The sequence below is a fragment of the Nomascus leucogenys genome, chromosome 1a (genome assembly GCF_006542625.1).
Source record: "Nomascus leucogenys isolate Asia chromosome 1a, Asia_NLE_v1, whole genome shotgun sequence".
Classification (NCBI taxonomy): domain Eukaryota; kingdom Metazoa; phylum Chordata; class Mammalia; order Primates; family Hylobatidae; genus Nomascus; species Nomascus leucogenys.
Window position 1 is genome coordinate 84,261,573 of NC_044381.1, and position 12,229 is coordinate 84,273,801.

At 38.7% G+C, this 12,229-nt stretch overlaps 1 protein-coding gene across 4 annotated transcripts in view; it reads left to right on the forward strand.

The window, feature by feature from the left end:
* MPP5 (membrane palmitoylated protein 5) overlaps positions 1 to 12,229 on the forward strand; it is a 100,888-nt gene that overhangs the window by 33,134 nt on the left and 55,525 nt on the right. For 2 of the 4 annotated variants that reach the window (XM_003263590.2, XM_030812433.1), the window contains exon 2: positions 4,286 to 4,367. The exons of 1 other annotated variant lie outside the window; for it this stretch is intronic. The gene's annotated coding sequence lies outside the window, so the exon portion shown is untranslated. Of the gene's footprint in view, positions 1 to 1,020; positions 1,046 to 4,285; positions 4,368 to 12,229 lie in introns of those variants that run through there. One more of the 4 variants, XM_030812431.1, reaches the window with a different exon arrangement.

A 12,229-nucleotide genomic window follows, 5' to 3' on the forward strand; every position in this document is an offset into this window, starting at 1 on the left:
GGCATGGTGGCATGTGCCTGTAGTCCCAGCTACACAGGAGGCTGAGGTGGGAGGGTTGCATGAGCCAGGAGTTTGAGGCTATAGTGAGCTATGATTATGCCATTGCACTCCAGCCTGGGCAACAGAGTGGGACCCTATCCCTATTTAAAAGAAAAATTAAAAAGCCAGTGCAGTGGCTCATGCCTGTAATCCCAGCACTTTGGGAGGCCAAGGTAGATGGATCACCTGAGGTCAGAAGTTCAAGACCAGCCTGGCCAACATGGTAAAACCCTGTCTCTACTAAAAATACAAAAATTAGCCGGGTGCAGTGACACACGCCTGTAATCCCAGCTGCTCTGGAGGCTGAGGCATGAGAATCACTTGAACCAGGTAAGTGGCAGTTGCAGCGAGCCAAAATCGCGCCACTGCACTCCAGCCTGGGTGACAGAGTGAGACTCCATCTCAAAAAAAACAAAAGAAGAAAGAAAAAAGAAGTAAACCCAGGACATTTGCACTTGGTCTTGTAATTTAAAGGACTTTATCTGTCCATTAAAAAACTTTTTAAATCTGTAAAAATACTATTTATTTTTTGTAAAGACAAGGTCTCACTATGTTGCCAAGACTGGTCTCAAACTCCTGGTCTCAGTGATACTCCTGTCTCTGCTTCCCAAAGTGTTGGGATTACAAGTGTAAACTGCCATCCCTGGTGTAAAAACTTCTTTTATATTGTGCCCATTGAGTTAAACAAGTTCAGTTTACTTTGAATATATGTTTAAAATTAAATAAATATATATTTATTTAAAAGTCTTTTTAGTTCTGTAATGTAAGAACTCATTTTTCAGTTAGATCTTGGGGACTTTATTTTTAAGTTGTGCCTTTTTTACTGAATAATAATTTCAGAGCTAATCCACTGCATGAGTAACTCAAATATTTCAATTTTTTTTGAGGAGTCTCACTCTGTTGCCCTGTCTGAAGTGCAGTGGCATGATCTCAGCTCACTGCAGCCTCTGCCTCCCAGGTTCAAGCAATTCTCATGCCTCAGCCTGCCGAGTATCTGGGATTACAGGTGTCTCTCACCACGCCTGGCTAATTTTTGTATTTTTAGTAGAGACAGGGTTTCACCGTGTTGGCCAGGCTGGTCTCAAATTGCTGACCTCAAGTGATCCACGCGCCTCAGCCTCCCAAAGTGTTGGGATTACAGGCGTGAGCCCCATTGCCCAGCTGAAATATTTCACTTTTGACTTGTGTTTACTTAGTTTTGGACATAGCTAAGTTTCTTCTGTAAAGATAGGTCATTCATTGTTGGAAACTTAAATTCATACAAGAAGTGAAACAGTTATCAAGTAAATAGAGTCTTTGATGTCAGTATACGACTTGTTTTTGGAATATACAGTTATCTTTTAAAAAAACTTCGTTTCTTGGCCGGGCACAGTGGCTCACGCCTGTAATCCCAGCACTTTGGGAGGCCAAGGTGGACAGATCACTTGAGCCTAGGAGTTTGAGACCAGCCTGGGCAACATGGTGAATCCCTATCTCTACTAAAAATACAAAATTAGCCAGGCGTGGTGGCCCATTCCTGTACCCACCTACTCAGGAGGCTGAAGTGGGAAGATCACTTGAGCCTGGGGAGGCAGAGTTTGCAGTGAGCCAAGATTGTGCCACTGCACTCCAGCCTGGCTCACAGAGCAAGACCCTGTCTCAAACAAACAAACAAATAAATAAATAAATAAACAAATAAAAATAAATGTGGTTTCTTTGAGATATAATTTACATGCAACAAGATGTCATTTTAAGTGTATAATTTGAGGTTTTGTTTTCTTTTAAAATCAGCTGAATAGGTATAACTTCAATTAAAATTCAGTTTTTTGTTTTTTTGTTTTTTTAAATGAGACGGAATTTCACTCTTGTCGCCCAGGCTGGAGTGCAATGGCACAATCTTGGCTCACTGCAGCCTCCGCCTACCAGGTTCAAGCAATTCTCCTGCCTCACCCTCCCAAGTAGCTGGGATTACAGGCATGCACCACCATGCCTGGCTAATTTTTGTATTATTAGTAGAGATGGGGGTTTCACCATGTTGGCCAGGCTGGTCTCGAACTGCTGAGCTCGGGTGATCCACCCACCTTGGCCTCCCAAAGTGCTGGGATTACAGGCATGAGCCACTGCACCCAGCAAAATTCAGTAATTTTAAGTGTTCAATTTAATGAATTTTCAAAATGGGTTTATTGAGGTATAATTTATATTTTATAAGATTTAGGTTTTATGGGGACAGTTTAAATTTTAGTAAATTTATGTAGCCATGCAGACTATCACTGAAATCTAATATTAGGACGCTTTTATCACATGAAAAAATTTCCTCCTTGCCTTTTTCAGTCAGAATCTGCTTCCATCTCCAGGAAACTACCAAACTGCTTTTTGTAATACCACTAGTTTTGCATTTTCCAGAAATTTTGCACAAATGGAATCATACTCTTGTGTCTGGCATTGTGTTTTTGAGACTGTCTGTGTTGTTGGATATTCAGTAGTTTGTCCTTTCTTATTGCATTTTTTATCCATTTTATTTCATTTTATCCATTGTATTCCATTTTTTGTTCATTCCCAGCTGAAGGATAATGTATGGTTTTAGACTATTATTAATATTGCTCCTATGCATACTCATTACAAATCTTTCTTTGTGATTTTTACAGATAAAAATATGTTTATTTCTTTCTCTTGTGTGGACTATCTCAGTCATATGGAAACTGTATGTTTAACTTTTTAAGAAACTGCCAGACTCTACAATTTTACGTTCTCATCAGCATTGTATAGGGGTTCCCCTTCCTTCACATTCTCTCCAGTGCTTAATATTGTCACTTTTTAATTTTAGCCATTTTCTTGTTTGTAGTGTTATTTCATTGTGTATTTTTTAAACAGCATTATTGAGATAGAACTCTCATACGATACAATTCATCTGTTACCAGAAGGGGGTCCCCCCGATCCAGATCCCAGAGAGGGTTCTTGGATCTTGCATGAGAAAGAATTTGGGGCAAGTCCATAGAGTAAAGTGAAAGCCAAGTTTATTATGACAGTAAAGGAATGAAAGAATGGCTACTCCATAGGCAGAACACCGACATGTTACTTCTTGATTATATGCTAAGCAAGGTGTGGATTCATGAGTTTTCCGGGGGAAAGGGATGGGCAATTCGCAGAACTGAGGGTTCCTCCCCTTTTTAGACCATATAGGGTAACTTCCTGACATTGCCATGGCATTTGTAAACTGTCTTGGCACTGGCAGGAGCGTCTTTTAGCATGCTAACGCATTATAATTAGCATATAATGAGCAGTGAGCACAACCAGAGGTCGGGATTTGCCTGGCTTCTTTACCCCAACCTGTTTTGTCAGCAGGGCCTTTGTGACCTGACTTTGTGCTGACCTCCCATCTCATCCTGTGACTTAGAATGCCTAACCTCCTGGGAATGCAGCTCAGTACGTCTCAGCCTTATTTTACCCAGCCCCTATTCAAGATGGAGTTGCTCTTGTTCAAACGCCTCTGACACATCCCTTTCAAGTGTGCAAATTCAATGGATTTTAGTATATTTAGAGTTGTACAACCATCACCACAATTAATTTGCATCATTCCCCAAGAGAAACCTGCATGTCTTGGCCATAATTCTCCCACCCATTCACCCCCAGTTTTAAGCAACCATTGATCTACTTTTTGTCTCTCTATATTTGCCTCTTCTGGATATTTCATAAATAGAATCATACAGTATATGGTCCTTTGCTGCTGGCTTCTTTAAATCCTGTTTGTAGGGTTGATCTATGTTGTAGCATGTATCACTACTTCATTTTTATTTTCCAATAATGTTTCATATAGGATTATACAAGTTTTAATAAATTCATCCGTTGAACATTTGGATTTTTTCTACTTTTTTTGCTATTATGAATATTTTTGTACAAGTTTTTTTGCGTGTGTGTGTAGATGTATGTTTTTATTTCTCTTGGTTTATACCTAGGAGTAGAATTGCTGATATGGTAACCCTATGTTTAGCCTTTTGAGGAATTGCCAGACTGTTTACAATGTGTTATTGGAAAGTTTCCATTTGACATTCCTAACAGCACTAATATACAACAACATAGATTTTTAAATTGATATCCATTGGATACAGGGGTCATGGTGCATTTTTATGATGTCTTACTAAGAAATCCTAGCTATCTGCAGACAGAATTGCTTATCATATTGAATTAGTCTTTCTCTTCCTCCTTTACCCCCTCAAAAACACTGCAGACATTTACATTTGATCAATTGTCTCATTTTTCTTTTTTATAGAATAAGAAAGCCTGAGTTGTGTGAAAAACTGGAGAAGAGAAACTAAAAGGACAGTAGAAAAGGTTTTTCCAGTTTGCATAATGTAAGTTCTTTTCACTTTTCTTGGCTTGAATCCTGCGTTAGCTGACAAAGCTGTTTCTATGGAAACAAATAGTTTAACCTCTTAGAATGTCAGAGGAATGCTGATCACTTAAAATGAGACTTCCCAGCTGCTGGTCAAAGGGCATTACTTGCTGGAGAAAGAGGGGAAGGATGAATTCAAAAAATTCTAGAGTTCTGGACACTAGACTGAACATGTTTATGCATATGAAGTATAGCTCTTCTATTTTACTCTGCCTAAAAATTAAGATACTGGTAATATAGGAAATTGGATTTCTGCTCACCTGTCTTGATTCTCAGCTCTTAAACAAACCATTCTATTTGTTGGTACCCTTTTCAGTGGGCCTGTACCCTTTAGGCTATTTCAGTCCCTCCAGTCTCAATCATTTGTGCTTGTTGTGAAGCTTATTTAGCTTCCCTTTGCCCCCTTCTCCCGCATCTAAAACTCATTTCTCCCTTACTAGTTTGAGGTTAGCATTGAAACAGCTTCGGCATGCCAGCCTGAAAATTTTTCTTGCTTTGTGGACTATGTAAAGATTTTTGTATGTGTTCGTTTTCTGGCAGGGATGGGAACAGGGATTCTGATGAGGATTTGAAATGTAGTCCTTTGAAGCTTTCTTTCTTTTTTTTTTTTTTAACTTATAATTGGAAAGTTGAGAAGAAAAGAATTAGGGCCAGTAACTGGTAACTCTGCTGTCTTCATAAGATGGCCTGTTATTTACACACGATGAGGTAGTTCTCTAGTTCAGTCATTTACCAGCTTCTGAATTGTCAAAGGACTTTTTTTTAAGAGAGGGAGAGTGCAATTGCTTTGGTCTGGGAGGACTTTTTCACTTTTATGATGTGTATAGACTACATGTATGGGCTAGAGTATTTGTGGAGTGCCTGCTTAAAAATTATAATCTAAATGCTAAAACTATAGGATACAGTATAATGTTTTTTTAAATTCTGGAAGAACTTTAGGATCTTTCATTGCCTTCATTAAATTAACTTGTGAGCATTATAGAGTTTTTGGAGTGTTAAATGGTGAAGTAATTATTTAACAAGGTAGTATGGAAGATTTCTTGTAGAACTGGGGACTTGAGGGAGATCTTGAAGGTAGAAATCAATGGAAAAGTAGTTCACCAGTCATTTGGGCAGAAAGATGGGATAGACACAAATGAGGAAGGTAAATTAGAAAGCTCATGCAGGCAAGTAGTAAAAGATATAGCTAGAAATCTTGGATTCATTTTTTGAGTTTGGACTTTATTCTCCCGGTAGTGTGAAAGCCATCAGAAGTTCTGAACAGAGGAGTGGTTTGCTCATATACTTAATTAAGCAAACACTTAGCAGGTATCACGGCTATAGAGGTCAACAAGACAGATCCCTGCCAATTAGATAATTTACCTGTGTGATCTACAGTTACCTTGAAATTAATGTGTCTAAACCCATATTTCCCTTTACTTCTGATTCTCCTATATTTTCCAATGTGTCTAAACCCATATTTCCCTTTACTTCTGATTTTCTTATATTCTCCATCATAATTAGTGACATTGTCATCTACCTAATAAGCCAGGGATAGTGGTTAAGAGTGATGGTTCTGGAGTTACACTGCCTAGGTTCATATTCCGAAGCCTTCTGTTGTTTGGCCTTCTGCTGGGCAATGTTACGGATCCAGAGATGGGTCAGCCTGGTTCCTGGCTTCAAGGAGCTTCTAGTCTAATGAGATAGAAAGGCAGAGATAAAAATAGCAGTAGTCCAACTTGATCAAGAATGTGACAGGGATTATAGGATTCCAGAGGACAATGTATTTGAGCTCAGACTTAAAAGAGTAGGCAAAGATTAGATCCTAGGCAGTCTGATTCTGGAGGCTGTTCTCTTAAACATGCCATCTTGGGCGACTGGATGGATATAGTAACAGTTAGAATTGAAAATGGGGAGAGGATTAAAGAGAATAGGAGGAGATTAAAGGGAGATATGAGTTTAATTTTGGACATATTTCTAGATTCTTGTGGGAAATTCTGATAGATAGAATAATGGTCAGCTGGGCGCGGTGGCTCACGCCTGTAATCCCAGCACTTTGGGAGGCCGAGGCTGGCGGATCACAAGGTCAGGAGTTTGAGACCAGCCTGGCCAACACGGTGAAGCCTCGTCTCTACTAAAAATACAAAAATTAGCTAGGCGTGGTGGTGGGTGCCTGTAATCTCAGCTCAGGAGGCTGAGGCAGGAGAATCGTTTGAACCTGGGAAGTGGAGTTTGCAGTGAGCCAGAATCATGCCGTTGCACTCAAACTGGACGACAGAGTCTCAAAAAAAAAAAAAGAATAATGTTCAAGGATCTTGTCTCAATAACCATAGTATCTAGCCAGGGGTAAATAATTAAATTTGCGTACATATCACTCCTCTTTTTTAAATCTTTGATGATTCTCCTATTCTATGGAATTAAGGATTTGTATTTAAGACCTTTAATAAGATGGACCCAATCAAACTTTCTAGTCATATCTTCCACTACTCTCTTGACTATTTTAGTTCAACTAGCCTTATTTGTACTTTCCCCTCACATCTTTCATCGTCCCACCTTTGGTTCATATGGCCCCTTTCTTATTTCTCCATCTTGTCTTTAAGGCCTACTTCCAACCTCGTTTTTCATCTACAAAATGGGCATATTTGGATCTACTTCTGGAGTTGTAATGAGGAATAAATGAGTGAATACTATGTGAAGTGCTTGCAGTGTTGGCTGGCACATAAAGAAGTGCTCAGTAAATGTTAGCTATAGTTGGAGTTGTTACTACTACTACCACTATTCCTACTCCTACGACTTCTTTCTCCTCCTCCTCCTTAAACTCTTTCTCTTATTCACTTTTTGCCCTCCTATATGAAATAGATACTAAGTTCTACTGATTCTGTAATCTACATATTGCTTTTTTTTTTGAGACAGAGTCTTGCGCTGTCTCCCAGGTTGGAGTGCAGTGGCACGTTCTTGGCTCACTACAACCTCTGCCTCCTGGGTTCAAGTGATTCTCATGCCTCAGCTTCCCGAGTAGCTGGGACTACAGGCACAAGCCACCATGCCTGGATAATTTTTAAATTTTTTGCATGTTTTTGTAGAGGTGGGATATCAGCATATTGCCCAGGCTGGTCTCAAACTGCTAGTCTTAAGTGATCCACAGCCTCAGCCTCCCCAAATGCTGGAATTACAGGCGTGAGCCACCACGCCTGGCCTGTAACCTTCCTATTTCTTGAATACAACTTCTTCATTCTCACTGTCTTAGTTGAGGACCCCATTTCTAATAGGTGCTTTCAGTCTGTTCTCATTGCCACCCTTCAGTCAGCCCTCTACACTTCAATAGGAGTGATATTTCTTTTTTTTTTTTTTTATACTTTGAGTTCTAGGGTACATGTGCACAACATGCAGGTTGGTTACATATGTATGCATGTGCCATGTTGGTGTGCTGCACCCATTAACTCGTCATTTACATTAGGTATATCTCCTAATGCTATCGCTCCCCGCTCCCACCTCCCCAACCCCACGACAGGCCCTGATGTGTGATGTTCCCCACCCTGTGTCCAAGTGTTCTCATTTTTCAATTCCCACCTATGAGTGAGAACATGCAGTGTTTGGTTTTCTGTCCTTGTGATAATTTGCTCAGAATGGTGGTTTCCAGCTTCATCCTTGTCCCTACAAAGGACATGAACTCATCCTTTTTTATGGCTGCATAGTATTCCATGGTGTATATGTGCCACATTTTCTTAATCCAATCTATCATTGATGGACATTTGGGTTGGTTCCAAGTCTTTGCTATTGTGAATAGTGCCGCAGTCAACATACGTGTGCATGTGTCTTTAGAGCAGCATGATTTATAATCCTTTGGGTATATACCCAGTAATGGGATGGCTGGGTCAAATGGTATTTCTGGTTCTAGATCCTTGAGGAATTGCCACACTGTCTTCCATAATGGTTGAACTAGTTTACAGTCCCACCAACAGTGTAAAAGTGTTCCTATTTCTCCACATCCTCTCCAGCACCTGTTGTTTCCGACTTTTTAATGATCGCCATTCTAACTGGTATGAGATGGTATCTCATTGTGGTTTTGATTTGCATTTCTTTGATGGCCAGTGATGATGAGCATTTTTTCATGTGTCTGTTGGCTGCATGAATGTCTTCTTTTGAGAAGTGTCTGTTCATATCCTTCGCCCACTTTTTGATGGGGTTGTTTGATTTTTTTCTTGTAAATTTGTTTAAGTTCTTTGTAGATTCTGGATATTAGCCCTTTGTCAGATGGGTAGATGGTAAAAATTTTCTCCCATTCTGTTGGTTGCCTGTTCACTCTGATGGTAGTTTCTTTTGCTGTGCTGAAGCTCTTTAGTTTAATTAGATCCCATTTGTCAATTCTGGCTTTTGTTGCCATTGCTTTTGGTGTTTTAGTCATGAAGTCCTTGCCCATGCCTATGTCCTGAATAGTATTGCCTAGGTTTTCTTCTAGGGTTTTTATGGTTTTAGGTCTAACATGTAAGTCTTTAATCCATCTTGAATTAATTTTTGTATAAGGTGTAAGGAAGGGATCCAGTTTCAGCTTTCTACATATGGCTAGCCAGTTTTCCCAGCACCGTTTATTAAATAGGGCATCCTTTCCCCATTTCTTGTTTTTGTCAGATTTGTTGAAGATCAGATGGTTGTAGATGTGTGCTATTATTTCTGAGGGCTCTGTTCTGTTCCAGTGGTCTATATCTCTGTTTTGGTACCAGTACCATGCTGTTTTGATTACTGTAGCCTTGTAGTATAGTTTGAAGTCAGATAGGGTGATGCCTTCAGCTTTATTCTTTTGGCTTAGGATTGTCTTGGCAATGCAGGCTCTTTTTTGGTTCCATATGAACTTTAAAGTAGTTTTTTCCAATTCTGTGAAGAAAGTCATTGGTAGCTTGATGGGGATGGCATTGAATCTATAAATTACCTTAGGCAGTATGGCCATTTTCACAATATTGATTCTTCCCATCCATGAGCATGGAATGTTCTTCCATTTGTTTGTGTCCTCCTTTATTTGGTTGAGCAGTGGTTTGTAGTTCTCCTTGAAGAGGTCCTTCACATCCCTTGTAAGTTGGATTCCTAGGTATTTTATTCTCTTTGAAGCAATTGTGAATGGGAGTTCACTCATGATTTGGCTGTTTGTCTGTTATTGGTGTGTAGGAATACTTGTGATTTTTGCACATTGATTTTGTATCCTGAGACTTTGCTGAAGTTGCTTATCAGCTTAAGGAGATTTTGGGCTGAGACAATGGGGTTTTCTAAATAGACAATCATGTCATCTGCAAACAGGGACAATTTGACTTCCTCTTTTCCTAATTGAATACCCTTTATTTCCTTCTCCTGCCCGATTGCCCTGGCCAAAACTTCCAGCACTATGTTGAATAGGAGTGGTGAGAGAGGGCATCCCTGTCTTGTGCCAGTTTTCAAAGGGAATGCTTCCAGTTTTTGCCCATTCGGTATGATATTGGCTGTGGATTTGTCATAAATAGCTCTTATTATTTTGAGATACATTCCATCAATACCTAGTTTATTGAGAGTTTTTAGCGTGAAGGATTGTTGAATTTTGTTAAAGGCCTTTTCTGCATCTATTGATATAATCATGTGGTTTTTGTGTTTGGTTCTGTTTATATGCTGGATTATGTTTATTGATTTGCGTATGTTGAACCAGCCTTGCATCCCAGGGATGAAGCCAACTTGATCGTGGTGGATAAGCTTTTCGATGTGCTGCTGGATTTGGTTTGCCAGTATTTTACTGAGGATTTTCGCATCCATGTTCATCAGGGCTGTTGGCCTAAAATTCTCTTTTTTGGTTGTGTCTCTGCCAGGCTTTGGTATCAGGATGATGCTGGCCTCATAAAATGAGTTAGGGAGGATTCCCTCTTTTTCTGTTGCTTGGAATAGTTTCAGAAGGAATGGTACCATCTCCTCTTTTTACCTCTGGTAGAATTCAGCTGTGAATCCATCTGGTCCTGGACTTTTTTTGGTTGGTAGGCTATTAATTATTGCCTCAATTTCAGAGCTATTATTGGTCTATTCAGGGATTCAACTTCTTCCTGGTTTAGTCTTGGGAGGGTGTATGTGTCCAGGAATTTATCCATTTCTTCTAGATTTTCTAGTTTATTTGCATAGAGGTGTTTATAGTATTCTCTGATGGTAGTTTGTATTTCTGTGGGATCGGTGATGATATCCCCTTTATCATTTTTTATTGCATCTATTTGATTCTTCTCTTTTTTCTTCATTAGTCTTGCTAGTAGTCTATCAATTTTGTTGATCTTTTCAAAAAATCAGCTGCTGGATTCATTGATTTTTTGAAGGGTTTTTTGTGTCTCTATCCAATAGGAGTGATATTTGTATAAAAATGAATGTGATCCTGTCATCCTCTGCTTAAAACCTTTTAATTATTCTTACTATTTTCAGGGTAAAGATCTAAAACTCTTCTCAGTATGGCTTCCTGCTTGTCTTTCCAGTTTTTTCATTATTCATGTACAGCATGTTCCCATTGTCCCATTCAGCTTTATTGTATTCTATTCTGTTTTCTGAAAGTGCCATTCTGTCATACTCTTCCTTCCTATTGGTCATGTGAGCCTGTCTGCCTGGAATAGACCTTTCTACTATCTGGCTAATTTTTAGTTGCCCGTTGAAATCTAGCTCAAAGAAATGTATCCTTATGTTTTGAGTGTTTCCTATCACCTTTTACCACAGACCAAGTTTTATAGTTCATTGTGACATTCCAAGTTGAGTTGAACAGATGTTTATTGGGCATTTCTTATGATATGTATTAGGCTAAGCACTGGAGCTATAAAAGTAAGACATGACTCCTGTCTCTAACAAATTTAGAATCTGTTGAGGAGATTGAGGAAAAATAATCATTTATTTTCTTTGCTTTCTCTCCCAGTAGACTGAACATTCCTGGGGAGATAACCAAAATGAAATTTAAAGCAGATTACTACCAGGTTATAGAAATTTTTCTGAGAGCAAAGATTGGATCCAGATATATAAGTATCATAGTAAATAGTACAAGCATGAGAATTTTGACCTGGATGACCTGGATGACCTGGCCCTGTCTCTCTTGCATGACTTCTAATTTTCCCTCATAATGTAGTGAATATGGACACAGATATAGAGCTTTTAAGCTGAGTTTTAAATTTCAGATCATAATTTATATATATATTAGTTAAAAACACATCATTTAATATTAAATTTGATTTTTAATATCCAGTAATTGTTATAGAGAGGGTTGAGAGTTTTAATTTTCTGAAAATACTAAATCCACTCCTGGATTTTAAAAATTAAGCATAGCACTGTAGTAACTCCTACATAATTTTTCTGCTTACTTGTAATGAAAACATTTAAAAAGCTGAATTTGCATTTGCATATAATCAGTGCCTAAAATAACTTAAGAATTGCCTAACATAAATCAAATAGCTGTCATGTTAATGAAAATGAAGGCAATCTAATGGTAAATAAGGTGCTTACGTGTAGATCACAGTTAGAAAGAAGACAAAATTTGGATGAAAGACAGAAAAATCTACCAAAAATTTTGTGCAAATGTAGTTTTAATAATAGCTCATGTAACTGGCATCCATTTTCCTGATTGTTGGACTAATGGTTTTCCTGATAGCCTAGTTGGGTTTGTATTAAGCATTTTGTCTTCTCTCCCTGTTTGCATTATGACCCAAGATGTTTGAGAAAAGATTGGCTGGTATTAGGAATATTATCTGAAAACCTGGCTTTTGCTTAGTTGGCATTGTGCTCTAACCAACTTGTTTACTAAAATGATGCCCAACTCAAGGAGGTAGTAGGTTTATTATTGTAAATATTATTGCTCTTGAGTGGAAAAAA